Here is a 27,040-nt window from a genome sequence, read left to right on the forward strand (position 1 = left end):
CAAAGAATATTGAAAGTGTCATGGCTTCCAAAAGGACACGCCGAGCTGTCTTGGAAGAAGCCTGGCCAGAGGGCACCTTAGAGAAGTGGTTCTCAACCTGTGGGTCACGACCCCCTTGGGGGTCACCCAATTCATCACAGTAGCACAATGACAGTGATGAAGTAGCAATGAAAATACGTTTATGGTTGGGGGTCACCACCACATGAGGAACTGTATGAAAGGGTCGCGGCATTAGGAAGGTTGAGAACCACTGCCTTAGAAGCAAGGTTGGAGAGACTTCATCTTACATACTTTGAACATGTTGTCAGGAAAGGCCAGTCCCTGGAGACAGTGCATCACACTTGATGCAGTGGAGGCCAGTGCAAAGGAGGAAGGCCCTCAGCAAAAAGGAGGGACACAGTGGCTGCAGCAATAGGCTCAAGCATCTGGACAATCATGGGGACAGAGCAGGACCAGGCAGTGTTTCCTTCTGTTGTGCACAGGGTTGCAACGGACTCAATGACACCTAACAACAACAACAAAAACAACAAGGAAAAGTGCTGTGAAAATGCACGTATAAACCTCTGCCTGAATATATATTTCCTTTTCATTGGAGTAAATGCCTATGAGCAAAATGCCTGGGTCATGTAACCAACTGAGTGTACTTGCCATTCTCTGTCTAGTGTATCCTTCCAAAAGCAAACCCACTGCTGCCGAGTTGATTCCGCCTCATAACAACCCTATAGCACAGAGTAGAACTGCTCCATAGGGTTCCTGAGGCTGTAAATCTTCACTGAAACACTGATCTGGAGGGAGCGGGGAACAGGGGGAGGGGAGAATGAGAAGCTGATGCCAAGGGCTTAAGTGGAGAGCAAATGTTTTGAGAATGATGAGGGCAATGAATGTACAAATATGCTTGACACAACTGGTGTATGTATGGATTGTGATAAGAGTTATATGAGCCCCTAATAAAATGATTTTTTTTTAAAAAAGAAAGGGATTCAGCAAGAGCAATGTAACCTAGAGAAATTACTGAAACTCAAATGAAGACTGAGCATGAGAGTGGGACAAGAGGAAAGTAAAAGGAAATAGAGGAAAGAACTAGGTGACAAAGGGTATAGAGGTCCAAAGACTGGAATGTACATATGTAAATATATTTATATGAGTGTGGGGAAACAGATCTCTGTGCATATATTTATAGGTTTAGTATTAAGGCAGTAGATGGACATTGGGCCTCCACTCAATCACTTACTCAATGCAAGAACACTTTGTTCTATTAAATTGGCATTCCAGGATGCGCACCTTCCAGACACAATTGCTGAAGAAAAATTTGTGCATAATCAAATGTGGTGAAGAGAGCTGATGGTGCCCAGCTACCAAAAGATATAGCATCTAGGGTCTTAAAGGCTTGAAGATAAATAAGAGGCCATCTAGCTGAGAAGCATCAAAGCCCAAATGGATGAAGCACACCAGCTTGGCTGACCACGAGGTGTAAAAGGGACCAGTTATCAGACCTCAAAGAACTAAAAACCATATCAATGGGTGCCCACCTCCATGATACGATCAATGAAGATAAACGTGTGCATAAGCAAATGTGGTGAAGAAAGCTGATGGTGCCCAGCTATCAAAAGACATAGCATCTGGGGTCTTAAAGGCTCGAAGATAAACAAGTGGCCATCTAGCTCAGAAGCAACAAAGCCCACATGGAAGAAACACACCAGCCTGTGTGACCATGAGCTGTCAAAGGGATCAGGTATCAAGCATCAAGGAACAAAAATATCATATCATTGAAAATGTGGGTGAATGCAGTGGAGTCTCAAAGCCCAATGGTAGTCAACCGAACACCCCTTACTGAAGGGTTGTGGGGAGGAGATGAACCAGGCATGGTGCAGGGTAGCAAAGATGAAACATATAACTTTCCTCTAGTTCTTAAATACTTCCTCCCCCCACTATCATGACCCCAGTTTTACCTTACAAATTCTGCTAGACAGAGGATGCACACTGGTACAGATAGAAACTGGAAAAACAGGGAATCCAGGAAAGATGAACCTCTGGGGACCAGTGGTGAGAGTGGCAATGTCTGGAGGGAGGAGAGAATGTGGAGGAGAAAGGGGGAACTGATTACAAGAATCTATGTATAACCTCCTCCCTGGGGGAGGGACAGCAGAGAAGAAGGTGGAGAGAGACATCGGACAGTGTAATATATGACAAAATAATAATAATTTATGAATGATGAAGGGTTCATTATGTAGGAGGGATTGGGGAGGGAGGGGAAAATGAGCAGCAGATATTAAGGACTCAAGTAGAAGGCAAATGTTTTGAGAATGATGGCAACAAATGTACATATATTCTAGATACAATAGATGTATGTATGGATTGTGATAAGAATTGTACAAGCCCCCAATAAAATGATTAAAAAATAAACAAAGTAAATGCAGTGGAAATAAAGAAACATCAGCTTCAAAAAAAGAAACAGACTGATATGTTATATTCCCACCAGTAGTGTGAGAGAGTCCAATCATTCCACCAACACTGGTATGCTCAGTCTTTTTTCATATTAGCCATTCTCATATATATATATGTTGGTCTTGCAGAATTCTATCATGTGATAGCAAATACCGTTTTCAACAGCACATTGACTTTTCCAGATGGAACACATAGAAATCAAATTGACTACATCTGTGGGAATACATGATGGAGAAGCTCAATATCAACAGCTAAAACCAGGCCAGGGGCTGACTATGGAACAGATTATCAATTGCTCACATGTAAGTTCAGAATAAAGCTGGGGGAAAATTTTTAAGTCCACAAGAGCCAAAATATGACTTTGAATTTCAAGAAGATCTCAAGAACAGATCTGACACGTTGAATACTAATGACAGAGACCTGATGAACTGTGTGAAGACATCAAACACCACTCATGAAGAAAACCAACGGTCATTAAAATGTCAGGAGATGAAGAAAAAAATCAGCATGCATGTCAGAGGAGACTCTGAAACTTGCTCTTAACTGTAGGAAAATGGAAGAAATGATGAAGTCAAACGAGCTGAACAGAACATTTCAAAGGGCAGCTTGAGAAGTCAAAGTCAAATCTTGTAATGAAATGTGCAAAAACCTAGCAGAAAACCAAAAAGGAAGAACATGTTCCGCATATTTAAACTGAAAGAACTCAAGAGAACATTCAAGCCTCGAGTTGCAGTCTTGAAAGATTCTATGGGCAAAATGTTGAATGATGAAGGGAATATCAAAAGAAGATGGAAAGAAGACACCAAGTCGCTGTTCCCAAAAGAACTGGTCAACAGCCCGCCATTCCAGAAGGTAGCCGATGAGCCAGTACTAATGGTGCTGAAGGAAGACGTTCAGGCTGCACTGAGAGCAGTCGCCAAAACCAAGGCTCCGGGAATGGATGGAATGCCAATTGAAAGTGTCAACAGCTAGCGAAGCGCTGGAAGATTTGGAAGGCAGCTAGTTGGCCAACTGACTGGAAGAGATCCATATGTGTGCCCATTCCAAAGAGAGGCGGCCCAACAGAATGCTCAGATTAGAGAATGGTGACATTGATGTCACATGCAAGTCAAGGATCACCCAACAACAATGGCAGCCGTACATTGACAGGGAGCGTTCAGGCTGGATTCTAAAAAGGGATATCATTGCTTATGTCAGAGGGATTCCTGGCTCAAAGCAGAGAACAGCGGGGAGATGTTTACTTGTGTTGGATTGACGATGGAAAGGCATTTGACCGAACAAACTGTGGACAACGTCGAGAAGAATGGGAATTCCAGAACATTTCATTGTGCTCACGCGAAACTTGTATATGGATCCACAGGCAAACTTGTATATGGATCCAGAGGCAAACTTGTATATGGATCCAGTTGTGCAAACAGAGTAAGGGAACACTCCATGGTTTAAAATCAGGAAAGGATACTTTTTCAATCTATATGCTGAGCAAATATTTACAGAAGCTGGATTATTTGAAAAAGCATGTGGCACCGAGCCTGGAGGATTAATAACCTGATTAACTTGCTGATGAAGACCAAGGATTACATCCTTCATCAGGGATGACAACTCCATATCAAGAAGAGTAAGATCCTCACAACCAGACCAATAGGTGACATCATGATCAATGGAGACAAGGTTGACGTTGTCAAGGATTTTGTCTTGCTTGCATCCACAACCAGTGCTCACGGGAGCCACAGTCAAGAGATCAGACACAGGTTGCATTGCATGAACCTGCTGTGCCAGACTTCTTTAGGGTTCTGAAAAGCAAGGATGTTACTTTGAGGACCCAAGCCATGGTCTCTTCTTCTTTATTTCTTTCTTTCTTGCTTTCTTTCTTTCTTTCTTTCTTTCTTTCTTTCTTTCTTTTAAAAAACCATGGTACTTTCCAATGCCCCAATTTGCATGCGAAAGTTGGACAACGAATAGGAAGACCAAAGAAGCATTGGTGCATTTGAATTGGGATGCTGTGAAGAATGTGAGGAGCACCATGGGCTGCGGAAAGGACAGACGTACCTGTCTTGGAAGAAGTGCAGGCCAGCATGCTTCTTGGAGGCGAGGATGGCAAGACTTCATGTGACATCCTTTGGACGTCTTGTCAGGAGCGCCTGGTCCCTGGAGAAGGACGTCATGTTGGTAAAATGAAGGTGCAGTGATAAAGAGAAATACTTTCCCTGAGATTGACATGGGAGCTGCAGCAATGGGCGGGCAAAGGAGCAATCGTGAGGGTGGCCCAGGAACACAGTGTTTCGTTCTGTTGTGTATGGGCCTGCTGTGGGTAGACACCGACTCAATAGTCCTTAACAACAACAGCACGCCAATACCACGCCGCCTCTATTGCTGTCGCCACAGGAAGTCTTGAAATCAGGGACTGTGAGTCCTCCAACACGAGTGTCCTTTTTCAGAGTTGCTTTCGTTTTTCTAGATCTTCTGCATTTTCACAGGAACTTTTGAATCCATTTATCTATTTCTGCCCCATCCCCAGTCCCCCAAAAACCTGCTAGAAAATTGTGAGATTGGAACTGCATTAAACCCAGGGAGATTTGGGAAGAGTTGACATCTTTTTTTTTTTTTTGGAAGAGTTGACATCTTTAATAAAAAAAAAAAGTTTTCTTAGGGACTCATACAACTCTTATCACAATCCATACATACATCAATGTGTAAAGCACATCTGTACATTCATTGCCCTCATCATTTTCAAAATATTTGTTCTCCACTTAAGCCCTTGGCATCAGCTCCTCTTTTTTCCCCTCCCTCCCCGCCCCCCCTCCCTCGTGAGCCCTTGATAATTTATAAATTATTTTGTCATATCTTGCCTGTCCGACGTCTCCCTTCACCCCCTTTTCTGTTGTCCATCCCTCAGGGAGGAGGTCACATGTAGATCCTTGTAATCAGTTCCCTCTTTCCAACCCCCTCTCCCTCTTCCCTCCCAGTATTGCCACTCACACCCCTGGTCCTGAAGGGATCATCCACCCTGGATTCCCTGTGTTTCCAGTTCCTATATGTACCAGTGTACATCCTCTGATCTAGCCAGACTTACAAGGAAGAATTTGGTTCATGATAGTGGTTGGGGGGGGGGGGTAGGAAGCTTTTAGAAACTAGAAGAAAGTTGTATTTTCCATCGGTGCTATATTACACCCTGACTGACTCGTCTCCTCCCCTAGACCCCTCTGCAAGGGGATCTACGGTGGCCAACAAATGGGCTTTGAGTCTCCACTCTGCACTTCCCACTTCATTCACTATGGTAAGATTTTTTTGTTCTGATGATGCCTTATACCTGATCCCTTCAACATCTTGTGATCACACAGGCTGGTGTGCTTCTTCCATGTGGGCTTTGTTGCTTCTGAGCTAGATGTCCACTTGTTTACCTTCAAGCCTTTAAGACCCCCAGATGCTATACCTTTTGATAGCTGGGCACCATCAGCTTCCTTCACCACAAGAATTGACATCTTTTAAAAAATATTTGTTTTAGTTCACTTACCTTATGTGGCAGTTACATAATCTCCTGTCAACTTGTGAAAGGGTAGAGTCTAGCCTGTCAATCAGGCCATAGCCAATGAGCTCTCCATGATCTTCTCCTGAGGATTCTGGGAACTCCTATCTTCCTTCCTGCTGACAAGCCACATGGAGCTACACGGATGCAACCAGAGCCCTGGAACTGGAGGAGCCACATGGAGACCTATGCCGACTCTGACATGCTTCCACCACCATTGGATCTACAAGGCTTTCCACCCACTGGCAGTGATCTTCCTGTATTCAGAGTCATTGCATGGCTGTGTGAGTATAAAGAGGAATTTATGGACTAGAATTGATGTATGAGGCAATATTGAATGTACTGACTTTATCTGGACTGGGCTAGGATATTTTCTTAATATACAATTACTCTTTTATATAAAACTTTTTCTTGCACACATCTGAGTCTCCTTAGATTTGTTTACTCTAGTCTACCCGGACTAACACACCATTCAATTCGCCATCTTCAAATGTACAATTAGTAGGTTTTAGGGTATTAATGAGGTTCTGTCCTTAACACAACCTTCTATTTCCAGGATCATTTTATCACTCCTAAAGAGAAATCCCATATTTATTAGCTGTCCTACACCCACCCCAGCCCACGGTCAGCCCTACCCAGCCACAAATCTACATTTGGTCTCACTGAATTTGCCTCCTGACACTGGACATTGGGTTTCAATGAATCCATAAAGCAGGTAGCTTTAGTGAGACATCCTGTCAGTCACCAAAGAACAAAAAGAGTATAATCCCACTCCTAAGAGATAGAGGGATATATACAGACCAACGCCTCTCTGGGAAAACGAAATGGGGAAGCGAGAAGGTGTTCGGCTGTTTGGAGGACAGTGGTGAAGCCTGCAAATATGATAGACCTGGTCAAGGTCACTGAATGAAGACTGCAAATATGATAGACCTGGTCAAGGTCAATGAATGGTACACGTGAAAATTGGTCAACGGGACAGTGCTTGGGATGTATACCCGTGGCACAAAAGCACCTTCCTACTACAAGAGAGAAAGCATGAGGTAGGGAGGGAGGAAGGAAGGAAGGAAGGAAGGAAGGAAGGAAGGAAGGAAGGAAGGAAGGAAGGAAGCCAAATAAGAGTCATACATAAAAGGAAGCGCCGTGCTTGGAGAAGCTCAGCTTCCACCTTGTCTCTGGCCTGTAGGCTGCACCAGGCGTCTTACTGAGCCCGCTCAGTCATCCAGTTTCTTCCGGAGCAGAGGTGAGCTGTACAGCCCCTTACCACAGGGACTGGGTGGGGCTGGCCACTTTGGCCCAGTGACCAGGACACCTGCGGTGTGGTAGAGCCATGCGTCGGGCTGATGCCTTGCTGCCAGATGGCCGAGCTCTCGTGATTAGGTGGCAGCCGGCGGAGGAAGCCGGTGATGAGAGCAGTCCAGAGGACATTGTTCTGTGGTTTTTCATAGTTTCCCGAGTACCACACTCGCCGCTGCTTGAATTACTAACGCCTTGGAAGCGGGCGGCCGGAATCCGTTCCCAAGCTGACTCCTCTTTTTTTCCCCGGTCACCTAGGCAGTCATGGCTGTTGTCGAATTGTTTTCCTGGGCTCGGCCGTGCTCAGCACATTCACTCGGAGTGAGCTCTTGGCACCTGGTCGGCCCAGGACAGGCAGCACCTCGTTTCCGTCCTCCCTGCCGCGTCCTCTCCAGCAGCCAGCTGGCCACAGGCAGGTGACCCCAAAGTCCCTGTGCTGTGGAAAAGGCAGCCACAGCTCTGCCTGGACTCTCCAAAGCGATGCCACTTTGGACAGGTGACTTCAGCGGACCTGTTTCCTCCAGCCCGGCCGTGGCAGCCCGAACGCCTTGCCCAGGCTGCCCAGAGACACCCGGAAAGTACAGGGACCCAACAGCTCTTTGGCCTTCAGCGGCTTTATGGCTGCTTATAAAAGCTGGTAAACAGATGGTTCGGTTTAGAGAAACTATGCGGTCAGGGTTGTTAAAGAGAGAGAACAGAGCGATGGGGAGAGGAAAGGGGGAAGCAAGAAGCTTGTATATCGGCAGGGCCGGTGACAGCTCGTAAAGCCAGGCTCCGCTGATTCTGTGCGTGGTTCTCCTTGGGGTCCCAGTGTCCTCACCAGGCCCCGCCGACCTTTGAGGAAGCCCAGATGAAACCTGTCTCCCATGAAGACGCACACTCCCCGACCCCAGCCTTGCCCCATGGATCATCTTACTATTCTGGTCAGTCATCTGTTGACACGCGGGGCCAGAGGAGCCCCACGTGGGTGATGTGTCCTCTGTGGAGGTCACGGCAGAGCTGTCCTAGCCACACAGGGAGAGGGAGGAAGACAGCCATGACCTCCAAACGGAGGGAACTTAGCCCATGAATTTCCTGTCGAGACCAAAAGGGTCTGAAGGTCTCAGGGGTCTGCCTGGTGGGGACCTTGGTCTAAATGAAGCTACAAAGATGCACTGGACCCTAGAGGTGCCCCTGGGTAAGAGCCCCCTTCTGTGTGGGCTTGACCTTCAGCCCCCTCCCTGTGCCCTGGGCATCTCTCTGAGGAGAGAGAGAGGGGCGGGATTCAGGGTGGGCCATGGGAAGAGGAGAAAGGGGGAGAGAGACTGGGAATCGAGGCCCGTTTTCTGGTCACCTGGACCATCATCCAACTGACTCCTGAGATACCTGATTCTCTCCACGCCCCCACCTGAGAGGGAGAAGCCACGCGAGGCTGAAGGCAGCCATGGGTCCAAAGCCACTGGGCAGCAACTGGCTCCGAAGCAGCAGATCCAGAAATAGGAAGGGTGACAGGGATGACCAAGGGCTGGAAGGAGGCAAGTGAGCCAGCTGCCAACCTCGCAGCCCCTCGCACGACAGCGCAGTGGGTTCCCTGCAGGGCAGGGCCCAAGGCAGAGCGGGTCTGGGCCTGGTCCCCGGGAGGCTGGCCACCAGCCGGCGACACAGGCAGCACCCACACCAGGAGTCAGCAGGGAGACTCTCAAGCCCTTTTCCCGACGAGAGTTTTGGAGATACAAAGTTCTGACGGACAAATCTAATAATGTTTTTTTAAGGAAGTGTGTGTTTTCCCTCTCTCAAATATGTCACTTCCATTATATCTTACGAAAGCAGTTCTCTGTGGTGGGCAGTTAGATTGAGCATCAGTGGCCCAAGGGATATGAGAAGACCACTCCTACCCCTACCCCCACCACACATTCCAGAACAGAGAGAGCAAGGTCGGTGCCACGGCAAAGGAGGGCGGTAGGGGTGTCGTCTGCGGGCCCTGACCAGGCACCCAGGAGCCCGGGCTGGCCAGGGCCTACAGGGACACAAGACAGCGCAGCTGCCAGTGTCACACCCCAACAGGAGTGCTTAATGACAGCCATGCAGAAGAGGGGTTCACTGGCCAGCAAGGACGGCGTGCAGGAAAGGCCGGTGGGAGATCCAGGAAGGGCCCTGGTCAGGCCCTGCGCACTCACCCTCGTTCCTCTGTTCCCACGTGCACACAGACCCAGGGAGCGCGAGTCATGCTGTGCAGGGAACTAGACGGGGGCTCTTTCTTTTCATCCAGGCGGTCCATGTGGGTCGGGTCTTCGAGTCCGCTCTGTCTCATACAACAGAAGGGGACACTGCCGGCCCTGCGCCTCCCTCCTAACACACGGGCTAGAGGCATGCCCCCCAGGCCTCCCCTAGAGGCCAACGTGGCAGTGGGTGCAGGGAAGAGGCTCCCGCTCTTCCAGAGAGCTGGAGGTGAGAAAGCAACTCAAGCCTCTCTGCTCCTGACGTCCCCTCCAGAAAGAAGGCCGAGCCTGGATCCATTTAAACGAGGGGCCGAAGCCCGCAGAGTGACCCTGTACTGCGAGAAGCTGGTGTTGGGGTTCTCCTGGGGAGTGTAGTCACAGGGCCAGGGCCCAAGGGGAGTCCTGAGGGCCCTGGCCGTGTGCCAGTCCTGCTTACAGGGATCCGTTCCTTCTGTTGGTGGAACTACATTGACCTGTGGACGCAGGCTCGTGCACTTTCCCCGTGCAAGCTAGCCTTCAAGGAAACGTCAGGAAAAACACCAACACAAAACCAAATAGCACTGCGCGCCTCTCCTCCACGGCGAGCCTGGAGACCCACAGAGAACAATTGCCCCATCTGAGGAGCCAGGATTGGTTTCTTGGGTCACTGTTTGCCCAGGTGGCTGTGGGGGAACGGGGTTGACTCATTTTCCTTGCTCCCCCTCCTGCCCAAATCCCCACCACGTGAGGCTGGATGGGCGCCAACAGCCAGGGAGGTTTGGGCTGTTGCCTTGGTGATGCTTAAATATTGGCTTTGAGTTAGTATGGTAAAATAAATAAGCAGCTGCCTTGGGGAGCCAAGGCGGCCCTGCCCGCTGTTCCCAGCTCCCCAGTAAAAAGGCCGGGCAGCTCAGTTGGCTGTGGGGCAGAGGCTTGTCACGCTCTCCTGGGGGCGTGGAGGCGGGTTAGGGGCTGGCTGGGACCCCGATGCTCAGGAATCCAGCCACAGGGATTCAGGTGCCCCGCACTAACTAAAGAGGGCCCTGTTTCAATGGACTTTCTCCTCAAATCCATGCTAACCAGGTAAGAGACAAGGATCGAAAGACAGAGCCTCTGAAGGGGGGGGGGGGTGACACACAGAGAGGAAGATGGTCAAGCTAATGTCACTGCTGTGCCCAGACCCATTTGTCCTCAGAAGGTGAGCCAAGAAAATGCAGCTGTGTCTAGAGGCCAGGAGGCACGATACCCTAACTCAGGCCCCCCAGGAATCAGCACTGGCTGAAGGTGAGGTTCAAGGCCAAGCCTGGCTCTCAAGACAAGAGGCTCTTTATCTTGAAGGAGTATAGCAAGACCGTCACGCCCTTGTGGTGAGGTGCCATTGAGTCAGTTTCGACTCTCAGCGGCCCCTGTGACAACAGAAGGAAACCCCAGCACCGGTCCTGGTCATCCTCCCAATTGTTGGCGTGTTCGAACCCATAGAAGCAGCCCCACTGTGTCCATCCATCTCGCTGAGAGTCTGCCTCTCCTTCACTTCCCTGGTACTCTGCCCAGCTTGATGTCCTTCTCCGGGGACTGGTCTCTCCTAACAACATGTCCAGAGTGTGTGAGACTGAGCCTCGCCATCCTTGCCTCTAAGGAGCGCTCTGACTGTACATCTTCCCAGACACATCTGTTTGTTCATGTCCTTGAACCGCAGGGTCGCCACTTATAAACCATAGGGTTTTTTCTTCCTTTCTAGTTTTCTGTTTCTACTTTGCTGGGCTGTTTTTCTAGTGTGGTAAAATATATGTGGAACCAAACATGAGCCAGATGACCTTTTGAGCCAGGTAATGTCGTGATATTAATCACAGTCGTCTGGTTACTCAACCTTCACCACTGTCCGCTTCCCCAAGTTCTCATTGCCCTTCACAGAAGCTCTGTGTCACCTTCCATACCCTCCCACCCTCCCCGGTGACCCCTGATCAACTCTGAACTCCATACCCTTGCCAGTGCTAGACGTTTCACGTAAATCAGATCCCACGACCTTTGTCCTTCTGTGGCTGGAAACAGCATGTCTTTAAGGCTCATTCCTGCCATGGCAGGCGGTGCCAATATGATTACTTCTCTCAGCTGCTAATGGAAAGGTTGGCGGTTCGAAGCCACCTAGCAGTGGCTCAGAAGAAATGCCTGGCTATCCACTTCCCCAAACTTATTCCTGGAAAACCCTGTGGAGCCCAGTTCTATGCTGGCACGCAGGGGCTTGCCGTGAGCCAGGACTGCCCTGAGAGCAACTGGAGCCTGAACTTGTCATCGTGCATAGCCATTCGCCCTTGGATGGACGTTCAGGCTGTTGCCACCTTTGCACGGTGCTGTGACTTACAGGAAATGCTTGGCGGGCAAGAGGCCCTGGCCTTTCATTGGCAGAGGCAGGAGAGAGAATGGGCCGTCAGCCCTGGGAACGACTCCCCTTGAATTCTGTCCCTTGTGCTCTCTCTCCCCATGCAGCTGCGGCAGATGTGCAGCCTGGAGTCCAGGGTTTAGGATTCGACTGCCCTCGGGAAAGTGGAAACTGTTCGCCTCGCCCCTGTCCAAGCCATCCAAATAATAAACCGCCTTGGAAGGCTTGACTCTGAACGGCCTCTCATCCGCTGTGTGTGCAGAGGAGGGAGAGCGAACAGAGCTGGGCAGGGGTAGGGTGGGGACAGCTCCCTCAGGGCACGGGAAGCGCTGGGCGGTGCTGGGAGGGGTCCTGAGTGTTTGACAACCAGCATGAGGTCACCTCCATCTGCCCCTAGGGCGGGCTGTGTCATCGGCAGCAATGGCCCACGTGCCATGATTCATGGAGGCTAGCATTCCTTCTACAGGACTCAGCCCTCGGCCTGCCCTGCCGCTGCCCTTCCCCACCAACTCCTCCTTCATGCTCCCTCCAGCCTGTGCTCACAGGCCTCAGCCTAGACAGGGGCCCTGCTGTGCATCCACAGGAGCCGGGATGCCCCTGGGTGCCCTAGGGGATGCTCCTTTTGTTTATGGGTTCTCAAGGAGCCTGGGCTGCAGAGGGGGTTACCTTTAGGCTGCTCGCCACAAGGTCAGCAGTTTGAAACCAGCAGCCACTTCTTGAGAGAAAGACGGGGCTTTCGCCCCCCCAGAAAGGGTTATCGCTTCGGAAACTCCAGCTCGACTAGATGCTGGAATCGACTCGATGGCAGCGAGGCTGAGTTTGAGGGCCACGAAATGCTCCGCAAAGGGTTTCCGACCTAGCTTGATGGGCCCTCTTGACGGCCACATTTTGCCCAAGGAAAACACAGGCCAGTGATAAAGCTATCAGCTGCCACCGGGTCGCCCAAGCCGGTGGGGACCTTATGCACAACGGACAAGAAGGCTGCTCAGCCCTGCTTCAGGCCCAGAGGGGGCCATGGACTGCACCTTGTGTCCCACAGGGCTGTCACTGGCTGAGCCCAGAAGCAGATCACCAGCTCGTTCTTCCTCTCCCATCATACTCTGGGGACTGTTGGAGTCTGTTCCGCCTTGGTAGTGCAGGTCACATCTGAGCCCCGACCATGATCGAGCTGGTGTTCTATGTGCCAGGGACCCAGGGGGCTGGGATTCAAGCTCTGGTTCTGAAGCAGCCACACAACTGCGTCCTGGGAGCACTGGGTGCAGCTCCAACGCCAGCCCGGAGGAGCTGGAAAGACCCAGAACGAAAGCCAAGCTCTCTCCCAGTGGGACTTGCTTTTCCCCAAGACCCTGGCTGTCTTGTGGAGGTGTCCCCTGTGCACCCCCAGTGTTAAGCAACGCTGGTCTACCCTGGGTGGCAAGCGAGCCCTCTCAGGGCAGAGGGGAGGAGGAAGGCAGGGAGGGTCGGCTGGCTGGTTTGGACTCAACAAAACCGTGCGGACTCGCTTCTCTGAACAGGCTGTCCCTGGCACCTCCTCTGAGCGCAGGCGCACACGCGCGCTGCCGGCCTCAGCAAACCGCGTGTGCTTGGTCTCCACGCGAACGCACAGGCATTCCCGGCCCTGCAGTGGGTGGAGACCCTGCGAGCGTCCACGCCAACCACATGGTTCCTGGTTCAAAATCCTCCGGGGTCCCAAGTGGGAGAAACCAGGAAGAAAGGACAGGAAACAGAGCCACCCGAGCCAGGAAACCTATGGATGGAGAGGACCTTACTAAGGTGACCAGACGTCCCGCTTTTGGCGGGACTGTCCCGATTTTTAACAATTTGTCCCGCGTCCCACGGTGTTAAAAAGTCCCGATTTTTTGAAAGAATGCATGACAAGCTAGGGAACAGCGGGAGAACGGGAAGGGACGATACAGTTTTCAGCTGCCATGTGGCTATCTCGTCAGGATATGAGTTTTATATTATTTTTGTTAATTTTATGTTAAATTTTAATAAGAACAAATACTTGTTGAGAACTGATTATCGAGAACTGCTTATCAAAGTTCGCATTGTTGATCGGTTGTTAGAATTCGACCACCATTGTTTGGACTTAATGAACAATGGCATTTTTTGGCACTGGCAACGATCAAAGCATTTTGTAACTGTCTCTCAGAAAATACACATGGTACTGCGTGCTAGTGCTAGTTAAACAAGTGATGTCAACAAATCAGCTATTCTGATCATTTAGGCAAGTAATTTATTTATTTATCTCATAAATACATACATTTTCTTGAATTTAGCCGACAGTACTCATATTATTTATATTTTGTAGTGGCGGCAAAATGTCTAGCGCTGGCCTTGAAAGTGACTCTTACGACTTACATTATGGCAAATTCAGAGACAAAATAATACAAGTTAGTATTGTTATTTTGAAAGAAATATAGGATTAAAATGAAAATAATTCTTAAAATATAGTTACTTTATAATAATCACATTAATTTAATTTATAAATTAACAATAAAATATGTTTATGTAATTATATAACTACTTGCTGTGTTTTTAAGCAATATGTATTTACTAATTTATAATATAATTTTTAATTTTTAAAAGATTTTTTCACATAATGAGTAAGATAAGAGGATGCAAATTCAACAATGATCTAAGAAGTGAATTTCCTTTTATTAAAAAAACCAAAAGCGATTACATGGTAAAATGTGAGAAATGTAATGGTGAATTTTCTATTTCACATGGCGGGAAGAATGATATTTCAAAGCACTTGGAGACACAGAAACATAAAAGATATTTAAATACTGCTGCATATTCCTGCAAAATACAGGGTGGTTTTTTTTTCAGAAAACAACTTATGGAGATGAAGAAAAGAAATTAGCATTAGCAGAAAGACTTATGTCTTTTCATGATATTAATCACAATCATTCCTTCAGATGTATGGACTGTACATCACAAGTTTTCAAAAAGTTAATCAACCAAAAATTTGCCTGTGCTAGAACAAAATCCGAGGCAATTGTGTGTAATGTGCTTTCCCCATGTGCATTTTCAGAATTAAATGAAAATCTAGAAAAAATTAAATTTATATTAATATATTCTGATGCATCTAATCATAAGGATATAAAGTTATTTCCATTGATTATTAGATTTTTTTGATTTGGAAACTGGAATAAAAATTAGAATTTTAGATTTCATTTCTGTGCCTGGCAAAACTTCTGAAATAATTTTCAGTTCCATTATTAATATTTTGGAAAAAAACAATTTCAAACATAAAATGATTGCATATTGTGCAGACAACACGAATGCAAATTTTGGAGGAAAAGCGAGAAGAGGTATAAATAATATTTTTTATAAATTAAACAAAAACCAAGGGAACAATAAACGACCCAAATTGGTGAAGAGGGTGTGGGAGGCAAGGCTGGGTATGATCAAGGGTAATGTAACTAAGAGGAATTGCTGAAACCCTGGTGGGGACTGAGCATGATAGTGGGACAAGAGGGAAGTCAAAGGAAATAGAGGAAAGAGCTGGGAGGCAAAGGGCATCTATAGAGGTCTAGATAAAGACATGCACATATGCAAATATATTTATACATGAGGATGGGGAAATAGATCTATGTGCATATATTTATAGGGTTAGTGTTAAGGTAGCAGAAGGACATTGGGCCTCCACTCAAGTACTCCCTCAATGCAAGAATACTTTCTTCTATTAAATTGGCATTCTATGATGCTCACCCTCCTGACACAAGCACTGAAGACTAAATGTGGTGAAGAAATCTGATGGTGCCCGGCTATCAAAAGATATAGCGTCTGGGGTCTTAAAGGCTTGAAGGTAAACAAGCGGCCATCTAGCTCAGAAGCAGCAAAGGCCACATGGAAGAACACACCAGCCTGTGTGATCACAAGGTGTCAAGGGATCAGGTATAAGGCATCATCAGAACAAAAAATCTTACCATAGTGAATTAGCAGGGGAGTCCGGAGTGGAGACCCAAAGCTCATTTGTAGGCCACTGGAGATCCCCTTACAGAAGGGTCTTGGAGAGGAGACGAGACAGTCAGGGTGCGATGTAGCAACAACATAAAATACAACTTTCCTCTAATTCCTAAATGCTTCCCACACACACACATACCCCTAGTCAAGTCTGACTAGAACTGGTACAGATGGGAACTGGAACCACAGGGAATCCAGGGTGGAGGATCCCCTCAGGACCAGTGGTGTGAGTGGCGATACTGGGAGGGTAGAGGGAGGGTGGGTGGGAAAGGGGGAACCAAATTCAAGGATCTACATGTGACCTCCTCTCTGGGGGACATACGACAGAAAAGTGGGTGAAGGGAGACGTGGGACAGAGTAAGATATGACAAAATAATAATTTTTAAATTATCAAGGGTTCATGAGGGAGAGGGTAGTGGGGAGAGTGGGGAAAAAATGAGAACCTGATGCCAGGGGCTTGGGTGGAGAGCAAATGTTTTGAGAATGATGAGCGCAACGAATGTACAAATGTGCTTGACACAATCGATGTATGTACGGATTCTGATAAGAGTAGTATGAGCCCCTAATAAAATGATTTTTAAAAATTAAAAACCTTAATCAAAACATTATTGGTGTTGGTTGTGCAGTGCACGTAATACATAACACCATTCAAACAGCTGCTGATTTGTTGCCCATAAATGTGGAAAATATTGTTATTAAAATATATTCTTTTTTCTATGTATACACTGTGAGCATTGAAATGCTTAAAGAATTTTGTGAAACTGCGGAAGTCGAATATCAGAAAATACTTGGATACAGTAAAACGCGCTGGTTAGCTCTTTTGCCAGCTGTCGAAAGAATTTTGAAAATATACAATCCTTTGAAGTCCTACTTTCTATCACAGGATAAATGTCCTAGAATTTTAGAAGAGTTTTTTGAAAAAGAATCTTCAAACATTTGCCTAGAGTTTGTACACAATCAAGCAGCTCTTTTTCAAAATGCTATAAAACTTATTGAAGATGACAAAATTTCGGTAATCGAAATAGTAAATGAAGTTAATAATTTAAAATTCCAGTGTCAAGAGCGGTTAGAAAATAATTTTCTTCCATTAACTATCCATAATAATATAAGCCAGCTAGAAGAACAAGGTGCAATAAATCATGCAGATATGAATCACGTTAAAAAGTTCTATAGTAACTGCATAGATTATTTAGAAGGGTGGATAGTACATGACAATGATATTGAACATTTTCATTGGGTTACATTAAAACAATAAATTAATTGGAAGGAAGTGCAAAAATCATTCTATCATATTACTAAAAATTTCCCATATAGTAATATTTCCAAAAATGATCTTTTTAATGAGGTATCCTAATTTTAAAATATATTGATAAGGAAAAGGTTAAATCTTGGGCATCAGCAAAAATCACAATAGAGAACAAATGGTTAGAAATATTTCATCATTTTGAAACAAACCATGTTCCATACAATAATGCACCAAAAATTGTGGAATACGCGCTGTCCTTACCAGGAACTAACACTGCGACTGAACGCGTTTTTTCTACAGTAAGTAAAGTGTGGACATCAGAAAAATCACAATTAAGTGTTGAGACTTTGAAAGCCATTTTATGTGTGACATATAATTTAACAAATTCTTGTGAAAAGTTTCATGACCTTTTAAATGACAGCAATCTACTAAAAAAAATCCCCTCAAATGAGAAATATGCCAAAGAATAAAATAATAGTATACACACTTTTTAAATGTATTATATTTGTAATTTGTACTTACGTTGAAATTAAAATACATTTATTACAATACTACTTTTGCGTTCTATGAAAATTTTTGTTGCTCCATATAGACCAAATTTTTAAAAACTTTTTAAAAACGTTTCATTAGAGGTTCGTACAACTCTTATCACAATCCATGCATACATCAATTATGTAAAGCACAAATGTACATTCATTGCCCTCATCATTTTCAAAGCATTTACTCTCCACTTAAGCCCTTGGCATCAGGTCCTTTTTTTCCCCCTCCCTCCCTGCTCCCCTCCCTCATGAGCCTTTGACAATTTATAAATTATTATTTTGTCATATCTTGCCCTGTGCGACATCTCCCTTCACCTCCTTTTCTGTTGTCCGTCCCCCAGGGAGGAGGTCACATGTAGATCTTTGTAATCAGTTCCCTCTTTCCAACCCACTCTCCCTCTACCCTCCCAGTATCGCCACTCACACCCCTGGTCCTGAAGGAATCATTCGCCCTGGATTCCCTGTGTCCCCAGTTCCTATCTGCACCAGTGTACATCCTCTGGTCTAGCCAGACTTGCAAGGTAGAATTCGGATCATGATAGTGGGGGCAGAAGGGAGGAAGCATTTAGGAACTAGAGGAAAGCTGTATTCTTTATCGGTGCTATATCGCACCCTGACTGACTCATCTCCTCCCCTAGACCCCTCTCCAAGGGGATCTCCAGTGGCCTACAAATGGGTTTTGGGTCTCCACTCTGCACTTCCCCCTTCATTCACTATGGTAAGATTTTTTTGTTCTGATGATGCCTTATACCTGATCCCTTCTACACCTCGTGATTACACAGGCTGGTGTGCTTCTTCCATGTGGGCTTTGTTGCTTCTGAGCTAGATGGTCGCTTGTTTACCTTCAAGCCTTTAAGACCCCAGACGCTACATCTTTTGATAGCCGGGCACCATCAGATTTCACCACATTTGCTTATTCACCCACTTTGTCTTCAGCGCTTGTGTCGGGAGGGTGAGCATCATAGAATGCCAATTTAATAGAAGAAAGTATTCTTGCATTGAGGGAGTACTTGAGTGGAGGCCCAATGTCCTTCCGGTACCTTAATACTAAACCTATAAATATATGCACATAGATCTATTTCCCCATCCTCATATATAAATATATTTACCTATGTATATGTCTTTATCTAGACCTCTATAAATGCCCTTTGCCTCTCAGCTCCTTCCTCTATTTCCTTTGACTTTCCTCCTGTCCCACTATCATACTCCATCCCCACTTGGGTTTGAGCAATACCTCTTCGTTACATTACCCTCGATCATGCCCTACCAGGTCTCCCAAACCCACCTCACCACCAATTTGGCTCACTTGTTGCTCCCTTGTCCTTGGGTTTGTTAACACCACTTCCTTTCCTCCCACCTCCCCCTCTCCCATTTTCCCCCGGAACTGTTGGTCCCGTTGTTTTTCTTCCAGATTGTTCACCCAGCCTATCTTATTTAGACAGACCTGCGGAGATAATAACATGCACAACAACAACAACAACAAACCACTGACAAAGAACAAAATAAAACACAACAAGAAAGAAAAGCTTGTAGTTAGTTCAAGGATCGTTTGTTGGCCTTTAGGAGTGTTTTCCAGTCCAGTCTGTTGGGGCACCAGGCCCTGGCCCTCAAAGTCCACCTTCAGCATTCCCTGGGGACCTCACCACTCCATTCCCTTGCTGTTCCGCTGCACTCCCCCAGTGCTTTGCCTCGGTGTGGTGGGATCAGGTCAGATTGGGCACAATTCCCACACTGTGTGCTGTCCCCCGCAGGACCATGGGTCAATGAGGGACGTCATGTCTCATAGTGGGGCTGGCCATGTGGTCCTCTCTGTGGACTGGCTGCTCTAATTGGTAGACCAAATTTTTAATCAAGAACACACCACCACCACCCCGCCCCGTCAATGGTGTCCCGCTTTACCAATGTTAAAATCTGGTCACCTGACCTTAGACCCAGGAATTAGGAGGGGGCAGGGCAGGGCGAGTGGGGCACAGATAACCAGGATAGCTGTCTGTGAGTGGGGGATGTGGGCTTCAACGTCCAGCTACCAGCGCCTCCTTTTCCTGGGGCAAAATCCCTGCGCCTCTCTTCCTCATGTTGCCCCACACCCTGCTTCCAGGTGTGGGCACAGGAACTAGGCTTTGCCAAGCGGTCACTGTCACGGTGGCAGGAAAGGGCTGCCAGAGCAGCCTGGGCTAGCTGGACAGCACAGCCAGGAACCCTGTCCCGGAGCTGCTGAAACTGCCACCGCACGCCAGCTCCGTCCCGTGAGCTGAGCACCTGCACCGGCTCTGTCTGAAGGCAGAGCAGCGCTTGGCCATTTCAGCCCAGTTTCCTTTCTTCCCTGCGGTGACCTGTGGACTCGGATTCTTGATGCCCCGTGTGCCAGTGCTTCAAGAAGTTCATGGGAAAATGCCATTCTCTTTTCATGTCATTTCCCCACAACATTTCTGAAAGCTCCTTGTAGCTCCCCAGGCCTTTCCCTGCACCGAGGTGTCTCTGAGTGGCCTTGAACTCCAGCCTTTGGGGTAGCAGCGAGGTCCCCGGTTGCCCCATCCACTCCCTCCAAGTAAACTAGACAGCGTGAAAGGTGCTGCCTTCGCCATTTTCAGGTGTGATCCCGTGGCACGGGTCACACGCACCGCAGTGTGTAACCACCACCGCCACCTGCTTCCCAAGCCCGTCACCTGGCCAGAGGGCCCCCGCTGCGGAGGGGAGAACTTCCCGTCCTCCACCCCCTGGGCCGTGACAAGCACGAGGCTTCTCTCTCCCCAGGCACTGGGCGATTCTAGGTGGTCCGCTAAACAGCGCAGACAATACTGGCCTTTTGGGGTTGCCTCATTTCGCTCAGCATACAGTTTTCAAAATACGTGAATGCTATTCCTTTTATGGAGGGAGCATATGCGTGTGTGTGTGTGTGTGTGTGTGTGTGTGTGTGTGTGTTCGATGCAGTTGAATGACAGGGCTGGTGAAGAGGATTCAAAGTATCAGGCACCGCTGTTTGCCAGAATGAGGCAAGGATGTCGAGCTTACGTCTTACGTACCTTTGACACATTGTCCGGAGCAAGCAGCTCCTGGAGAAGGACTCTTGCTTGGGAAGGCAGAGGGGCAGTTGAACAAGAAGCCCCTCGTCAAGGTGCGTGGACGCAGTGGCGGCATCGCTGGGCTCGAGCATGAGAACAGGTGGGAGGCTGGCGCGGGAGCGGGCGCTGTTTCGTTCCCTTGTGCACAGGGTCGCCGAGGGTTGGAAGCAACTTGACGGACGGCACCTGACAACAACAAGGGAAGATCTCTCACGTTTGTGTTTGTCAATTCTTTTCTTTTTCTAAAAAACGTATCCCCATGTTTATTGAGCAATTTCTAGCATAGCAAAAAACAATGGAAACAATCACGAACCCCATATGGGAGGAATGGAAAAGCAAACTCTGGCCCATACAACCAAAGGAATAGTCGACATCTTTTAAAGGCCATGACATGCCTGTTGACCCTCATGAAGAAGAAAGGGCTCCATCCGTGGGGTTGCCTGGGATGCCGTCCCTGCTCTGACGGGACGGGCTGTGCAGCACTGTGTTGTGTGTTTTTCTTTTTTAGTTTGTTTTAAATCATTTTATCAGGGGCTCACCCAACTCTTATCACAAACCATACATACATACATCGTGTCAAGCACATTTGTACATTTGTTGCCCTCATCATTCTCAAAACATTTGCTTTCTATTTCAGCCCTGGGCATCAGCTCCTCATTTCCCCTCCCTCCCACTCCCCCCTCCCTCATGAACCCTTGATAATTTATATATTATTATTTTGTTATATCTTACACTGTCCGACATCTCCCTCCACCAACTTTCTGCTGTCTGTCCCCCGGGGAGGGGGTTGTATGTAGATCCTTGTGATCGGTTCCCCCTTTCTCCCCCACCCTCCCACGTTGCTGCTGCTGCTTGGCTATTGTGCAGGGGTCTGCAGTGAGCGTTGGCACACAGCTATCTGTTTGAATCCCTTGCTCTGGTTCTTGGCCTCCTATACACAGGAGGGGAGTTGTTGGGTCACATGACAATCCTACGTGGAACTTTCGGAGGGGCTATTACAATCCCACCAGCAGTGGGCATCCTCGCCAACACTTTCGTCTCCACTTTCTCTCTTCACTACCAACAGCACCTCGTTGGTCTTCATTTCCCCAACAATGGCCCTCGTGGGCACTGGACGAAGTGCCAACCAGGTGAAAGATGGACTTAAGCGCCCATAAAGGCTTACAGTCTGAAGCCCCTCAGGAGCAGTGGACTCTGTCCTATGGAGTCAGTATGAGTCAGACTTGACTCCGGGGGGTTGGTCTAATGACTAATGAGATGGAGTATCATTTCATGTGCTTACCGACCATTTGTCCTTCTTTGGACAAATGTCTATTCAAGTCATTCGCCTATTTTTATTTTCAATCTGGTTGTCAGTCTTTTTGTTATTAGCATTTCTGTTTTTATAACCAAGAACATCATACCGTGCTTCATCTTGTTGGAATCGAGTTTCTGTAACTTGGAACTAAGAAAGACCCGATCTCTGCATGGGAACTAATGTGACTCTGTTTTACTCACCTGCCTTCAGCCGCCCATCTCTCATGAATAAAGTTACAGCTGCCAACAAGGAACACACGGCCTTCCTGATCCTGGTCCTCCTCTCAGTCTGCATCCGTGGACCCCCTGCCCCTCATATCATGCACTAGCCATGAAGTGCTTCACACACACACACACACACACACACACACACTGCATTCACACATACACTCACTCACACATCCACACAACACACATATGCCTACTGCAGGGCAGCGTCTTATTTAAGTGGCTCTTGCAGCCACAGTATCTGTTACTCCACCCAAAAGTCCTGACTGGTCTGGGTCAGAAAAGGGAGGGGAGGATGCTGAGAGGATTCCGTTGTGAGGGACTATTAACAGAACTCATTGAGTGTGCCAACCTGCGGAGAACAAAACGAGCAGGGTGGTTTCACTGCCGGGGCATCCGAGAGCAGAGCAGTCCCTGCACAGTGGACCTCCTTGGCCCAGGGGACCTCAAGCAGGAGCCAGGCCAGGAGCCGGCACATTGACCTTCCCAGGCCCCAGAGCTAGGAAAGCCGAGTGCTCTTCACCAGGAGGCTGGCTTGTGAAGGTGGGCACTTCATCCCAGGGGCTGGGCTTGCTGACCATGGAGCTGGAGCCGAGTGCCTTTGGCTCAAGGCTTGCAGTGGAGTGGCATGCTCTTTGCTCCACAAGAACTTTGTCACGTGTCCTGCCTGAGCACCTGTATCCTTAGGGATCCCCACCTGCATTGTTACCTGTTGCCTTCCTTAATAAAACCCTGAATCATGAGTATGGCCTGTGACTTCTGGGTGGCCATCACCGTGGGCACTGAATAAAGAAGACAGGAGAAACACCTCTGTATTTGAACTGTAGTGTTGGGGGAGACTCTCGGAAGTACCACCGGCTGCCAAAGGAACAAACATTCTGTTTGGGGAAAGTACAAGCAGAACGCTCCTTAGAGGCAAGGATGGTTTTGTCTCACATCCTTTGAGCAGAACTGGTCAGGAGAGACCAGTCCCCAGAGGAGGACATCACGCTTAGTAAAGCGGAGGGACAGCCAAAAACAGGAAGGCCCTGGACACAACGAACTGACACAGTGGCTGTAACCACGAGCTCAAACACAGGAGCGATTGTGAGATGCGCGGGAGCAGGCAGTGGTTGTTCTGTGGTGCAGAGGGTCACTGTGGGTCAGAACCGGCTCACTGGCACCCAACACCAACAACGAGTTGATGCAAGCACAGTGTGCTGCGGTGGGGGATAGGGCACCCACCCAGCCGCACCTACACACTTACACGCAGCCACAGCAAATGCCCGAGCACACGCGCGCACATTCAAACACCTGTATGAAAACACACACATTCACACCCAAATACGCATGCAGTCATACATGCCAACACGCACCCACACAGCAGATGGATGTTCCTGCTTTGGGGTCTTTTCTTGCACATGTCTCTGCCCAGAGTGCTCGCAGCACCCTGCCGGCACCCCCAAGGCTGGCTCTTCTAGTCAGGCATCCCCTCCCCCAGAAAGCCTTGCCAGACTAGGTCTAGCTCACTGCTGACCAGCAAGACCTGGACCAGAGGAAGGATGCAGCACGTGTTTGCTGAATGAATGAATGAATGAATGAATGAATGAATGAATAGATGAGTGGCATGCCTGAGAATCCTGCTTGGAGTCCTTCCTTTCTTGCTTAGTTGGCCAGTCGTGAGCCCCTCCTGGCCTCCTGGAGTATCCTCGAGGCCACAGCCCACCCTGCTCACTTCCAGCAGCTCCGGACCCAGGGGGTCGGAGGGTGAGCTGCAGGCTCCCAGCCTGACTGGCTCAAGTTGGAGCAGGGGGCAGAAGTGGAAAGTGTCTAAGGAAGCAAGACCTTAGGAAGCCTGACCCTGAATGAGCTGTTTGCTCCTGAAGGGACAAAGGGATGAGCCCTACTCTGGCTAAAGGACCTCCTCATTCCTGCAGCCAGGGGGCGCAGGGGGCCCAAATGCAGTGAACAGTGCCGGTCACACACACCAGCCCCCAGGCTGGGGAGGGCCCAGAGCTGGCAGTGACTGACTCCTGAGGTGTCTGCCTGCTGGCTGGGGAGGTCCTTGGGGCAGCTGACTGCTGCCAGGATAAGGAATCAGTCTAGAAGCAGCCATGGATCACGGGTCCAAACAGCCTCTCCTCCAGACAGAAGCAGCCTCTACAGAAAGCAGAATGGATGCTCCCTGAGGGCCTGGATGTGGGTCCGCCTTGCTCCCTCCTGTGTCCCCTCTAGAATGGTGCCGGGCACCCTCTGGGTGCTCTGGGATTCTACACGTGGAACAGATGGACGCTCTATTCAGATGCTCAGATTCTCCTCCAAGGTCCAGCTCATCTTTGTCCCCTCCACCCCCACCCCAAGAACCACTTTGTTCCTCCCAACAGTCCCCCCAAGCCCTCAGGCAAACACTTCATTTCCCAAGATAGGTGTCGTCTTTCTCCCTCATTCCTTGTCCAGGGAATGGTGTCACCATTCCCTGGTGACCCAGACCAGTCACCTCAGCCAACTTCTGTCCCTCCCTCCTCTCACGCTGCCCCCCTCACAGCCATGGCCTCATCCCGGGCAGCCCTGCCTCTGGCCAGGACTTGACAGTAAGCTCCATCACACCCAGGCCTCTGGCCTCCCGTCCTACTTCCACCCATCCTCCAAATGCTGGGCGAAAACAACAAAACCTCATGGCCATTTAGCTTTTGCTGACTCGTGGAAACCCTCTAAGACAGGGTCAAACTTCCCCAGTGAGTTTCCGAGGGTGTACCTGTTTCCAGGGGTAGAAAGTCCAGTCTTTCTCCCATGGAGCGGCTGGTAGTTTCGAACGGCTGACCTTGTGGTCACCAGGGCCCCCAGGCTGGCTGGAAAGACTTGACCCAAATGCTAACGTGTGGCTGCACACGTTCTCTATTCCCAGGGTGGTACAAACAGCTAACGAGCTCGCCTGCTGATCAGATCGACCTTGGAAGTAAGGCCTAGGTGATCGGCTTCCAAAACATGAGCCGCAAAACACGCCGTGGGGTAGAAGCCCTCCTCAGATACAGACGGTGCCCCCGTGAGTCAGAGGCACCTTGACACAGAGGGTGTGTTTGGTTTGGTTTGGTTTCAAAGCAGCGTCAGCAGGCTTTCTCCGTAAGAGCCCAACAGTCGATACATCTGACTTGGGAGCCACGCAGCCTCTCTCCCAAGGACTCGCCTTGGGTGTGGTGGCAGGCCAGCTGCTGAGGTAACAGGCAAACCCATGAGCACGGAGGCCTTCCAAGAAAATCTTATTTGTGGACTTGGAAATGTGGATTTCATCTCATGATGTTCAAATACCACAAAACAACAGGTGGCGGGCCAGATTGCTGACCCCTGACATCATGGCTCTCCCTGATCTTCTGATCACATGCAAACACCCTGTAACGGCACAGGCTCCCCACACTGGGTCTGTCAGGGCTCTCTCGCCACTTCCTGTTTCCCCGACATGCTTCTTGTCTGCTGTCCCCACGTGGGCTTCAGCCCTCTCTTCTAGGCACCTCCTCTTCCCTGTCTGGAGCCCCCTTCCCATCTGCCCAGCACTGACCCATTCTTAAAGACTCCGTTCAAATACCCCCACATCTAGAAACCCCTTGATTCCCAGGCAAGTTGCTCTGCTCTCCTCCGAGCTGCCCACCATGTGGGCTCAGTGAGCTGGCTGCTGCACCTGGTGAGGGCTGGTTGACTCTTTGATCTCCTTCATTAGTCTGGAAGGCCTTCAGGGCCTCTCCCACCCCTCGCCCCCCCCCCCCCCCGCACACACATACCTGTTTGTTTGATTATGTGTTAGTTTTTCAGTTCCAGAGTTCTTTGAGGCCTAAGGTCCGCCTGACCCACGCCACGGTATTTTCCCTGGCTTCAAACGCATGTGAAAGTTGGACACAGAATAAGGAAGACTGAAGAAGCATCGTTGCATCTAATCTGTGAGACCGGAGAAGACTGTTCATAGTACCATGCACTATGAAAAGGCCAAACAAATCTGTCTTGGAAGAAGTACAGCCAGAGTGCAAGACGTCATCTCATGTACTTGGTCATGTTGTCAGGAGAGACCAGTCCCTGGAGAAGGGCGCCAGTCTTGGCAAAGTCGAGGGCTAGCACAGGGAAAGGACCTCAGGAGACGGACTGACGCAGTGGCCCCAACAATGGGCTCGGACACAGGAGCAATGGTGAGGAAGGTGCAGCACCAGCAGTGTTTTGTTCTGTTGCGCAGAGGGTCGCTATGGATCGGAACAAACTCAATGGCGTATAAAAACAACAAGGGTTCTTATAAACGGTGGCTTCAGAAAGTTAGTTCACGGGGGAAATTCTATTGTGTTATAATTCCATTTAACCATGAACTTTTTGAAGACCCCTTATATATTCTGGATATTAAACCCTTATCAGATAAACTGGTTTGGTTAGCAAATACTTCCTTCCATTCTGTAAAGTTGTCTCTTCCCTTTGTTGATAAAAGCCCGTTGAGGCTCAAGAGGTTTTAAGGTTCAGGTTAGTGTGGGTGGGTAGCTTCCTTGCCTCTTGAAGATATTTGGTTAGCCCGGGTTGACTAGAGAAACAAATCCAGAGAGAGTCATATGTGTGTAAAAGAGTATTTTATATCAAAGACTAATTGTATATTAAGAAAAGATCCTGACCCAGTCCAGATCAAGACTATAAGTCTGATACTAGCCCATAAGTCCAATACCAGTCTATAAATTCCTTTTCAGATTCACGTAACACATGCAATGGTGCTGAATGCAAGAAGATCACAGGCCAGTGGGTGGAAAGTCTTGTGGATCCAGTGGTGGTGGCAGCATCTCAGCACCAGCATGGGTCCCCACGTGGGCTCCTCCAGCTCCAGGGCTCTGGCTCCATCAGTGTAACTCCATCAGGATGGTCATCAGGAATGTGAAGCAGAGAA

The sequence above is a fragment of the Tenrec ecaudatus genome, chromosome 1, assembly GCF_050624435.1.
Source record: "Tenrec ecaudatus isolate mTenEca1 chromosome 1, mTenEca1.hap1, whole genome shotgun sequence".
NCBI lineage: Eukaryota > Metazoa > Chordata > Mammalia > Afrosoricida > Tenrecidae > Tenrec > Tenrec ecaudatus.